Source organism: Engraulis encrasicolus, chromosome 12 (assembly GCF_034702125.1).
Source record: "Engraulis encrasicolus isolate BLACKSEA-1 chromosome 12, IST_EnEncr_1.0, whole genome shotgun sequence".
In the NCBI taxonomy this organism is placed as follows: domain Eukaryota; kingdom Metazoa; phylum Chordata; class Actinopteri; order Clupeiformes; family Engraulidae; genus Engraulis; species Engraulis encrasicolus.
The window spans coordinates 53,130,810-53,133,493 of NC_085868.1; the positions used below are offsets into that span (position 1 = coordinate 53,130,810).

At 50.9% G+C, this 2,684-nt stretch overlaps 1 long non-coding RNA gene across 1 annotated transcript; it reads right to left on the bottom strand.

Moving 5' to 3' along the window:
• Positions 1–811: 811 nt before the first annotated feature.
• LOC134459934 (uncharacterized) lies at positions 812–1,627 on the bottom strand. The gene is made up of 2 exons (XR_010036906.1): positions 1,212–1,627; positions 812–1,109 (listed from the first exon to the last, which is right to left on the bottom strand). It is a non-coding gene; the product is annotated as an uncharacterized LOC134459934 (long non-coding RNA).
• Between the last annotated feature and the right edge of the window lie 1,057 nt (positions 1,628–2,684).

Sequence of the window (2,684 nt, forward strand, 5' to 3'; positions counted from 1 at the left end):
GCCAGGGTACGAAAGTCAATGGAGAAGTCTGCTACTGTCCTATTGCCCTGACGGATGGTGAGCAGAGCTTGTGACGCTTCGGCTGTTGGCGAGCCAAGGTCAAAGACCTTTAACATCTCCTCCTCAAAGGCACTGAAGGAGGCACAGGCTGGGGTTTGTCGGTCGAATTCCGCCGTTTCCCCACAACCGAGCTCGACCGGTGAGATGTGTGATGACGTACCCCACCTTGGCTCCCTCTGTTGAGAAAGTCCTGGGCTGTAGTGCGAACTGGATTCGGCAGCTGCTCAAGAATGGTCTTACTTGCTTCTGGTTTCCATCAAAACGTTCTGGGTTCCCAATCTTTGGTTCAGGAGCGTGGGGATCTGGTGGCAGCACTGCCGGGCCTGCAGCATTGGGACCTCCAGCGGAGGGATGAAGGAGTGTCGGTGGTACAGGAACAGAAGAACCAGGGGTGGGTGCAGGTGGAGAAGCCGGATTTGAGAGTAGTTGCAGGGCTTGGGCTAGCTGTTGTTGCTGCAGTTGAAACTGTTGCTGTTGCAGCTGAAACTGTTGCTGCTGCTGCTGAAGCTGTTGCTGCTGCTGCTGAAGCTGTTGCTGTTGCTGTTGCTGCTGGATCTGTTGTTGCTGCTGGTTGACTAGCTGGAGAAGGGAAGCGATGTCGCCAGCCATCCGATTGATGTCTCCCTCAGTGCGTTCCAGTCGCTGTAGGGCAGTCATCTCTGGCTCTTCCTCCATCGTGGTCAGGGAGTGCGCTGGGTCCATGATGGTCAGATCGTTCTGTCACGGACAGAAGAGGACCCAAGAGCGCAAGTTCAAATTCAGAGTTCTTTATTGAGGGGTTCAGGGGGGAAGAGGAGTGAGATGATCGTGAGGTCTTGGGAGGTTCCGGTTCCAGGGGTGCTAGGAGTGCCAGGGGTGTCAGGGGTTCCAGGGGTGCTTGGGGCTCTGGGGTTTTTCCGGGTCCTGTGGGTTACCTGGGCTCCGGGGGTCACCAAATGTCCGGGGGTGTCCAGTCCAAGTGCTTAGTGTGTGTGTCCCCCAGTGATGGAGCGGCGTATCGGGCTGAGGGTGGTGAAGCGTCTGGGCTCGCTCATCTGGTGGTCGGAGACCTGGGGGAACACACACACAAAAGCAATATGAATGGCAGGCAGAAGTACAGATCAGGGCTGGGCAAATATCGTGGTGAGAGACAGAAGGCAGAATCGAGTTACCGGAGGGGCTGAAGATCGGAGGGTAGTCGAGATCCAGAAGGCAGGTCGGGATAGTCGGGGCAGTAGAACAAGGAGGCAGTCAAGAAAGGATCAGAATCACAGACAGGAGTCAGAGCGCAGACAGGCAGGCAGGTTACTGGTCCAGGCATGAAGACGATCTGACAGGGCTTGGCTGAAAAACAGGGCTTGATATACTGGGAGAGGTTAGTGGGGAAATGCAGTGCAGCTGGCAGAGTAATTAGAACAGAGTGAGGCAAGGTGAGGATGGTGAGTGGGAAATGCAGTGCAGCTGGCCAGGTAACAAGAGCAGAGCAGGGCGGAGCCAGGTGGAGCTCGTTAGGCAGAGTAGGGAGAGAGTGAGCAGAGTGGCAGATAATTGAATGCAATGAAGGTTGCTACCAGGGAGAGAGAGTGCTCATGACATCCCTCTCATCTAAAGAAACGTAAGTTACAGTATAACCGACCCACCCATACATATCTCAGAACATCGGAAGTAAAATGCTGAAAAAGTGTCACATTTAAAAAATTATAATAATTATAAATCAGCCGAGCCTGTCCCATCCCTGTTATTAAGCAACAGACAGAGATATTGAACGTATTTCACATGTAGTTTGCAGTTTGTGTGTTTGTTTGAAATAATCTCCAATGCTGTTCATCAGTAGCTACTGGATGGCCTTGAGTAATGACCCTGGAATATTAGCAAAAAGCCATAAAAACAATGCTTTAAAAGAAAGGAAAAAGACAAAAAAAAAGTGTTCACACCGGCCTGTCAAAACCTTGCTCTGTGTTTGAGGAAATTGTTCAGGCACCCCCCCCCCCCCCAAAAAAAAAACAATATATCATAAATGACTTGTCCAACCACTTCTCAAGACTCAAGTACTAGGCGACTACGCTGCAGTTTCCCAGAGTGAGAGACTACAGCACAATATGCTACAAAGCAGTGTGTTTAAAGCTCATCTCCCTTGTGTTGTCTCTTGCCGCCATTCTCCTCCGTATGGAACACCTTTCCATCCGCCTGCTTCCTCCAGCTCACGTTGACATCTGCTGGCAACCCTTGGTTCACAAGCTGGTGCCCAATCTGAAGAGGAAAACCAGAGGTCATTTAGCGGTCATGTGGAGAACCAGAGGTCATTCAGATAACCAGAGGTCATTCAGACACCCTTCAGGGCGCCTGAGAACCATGCTGGTGGAGTCTAAAAATACAGTTGCTACAAATGTACTTTGGTGAGCTCACGCATTCAACTTACTACTAGAAAACACAGAAACGGGAGTTGGGGGCACCAAGGGGGCACATGCTCAAATAAACAGAGAAAGACACATACAAAACATTGACAAGTGCAATGGAGGCATTGAGAGTACGTTGGTTGTACAGACAAATTCTGCAAAGTAATCAAGAAAGGTCGGAAGGCCAGGTAGTGGAGCGACTATAAAGTGCTAGTGCATATTCAAGTGGCAGATGGCTTGTGGGTAGGT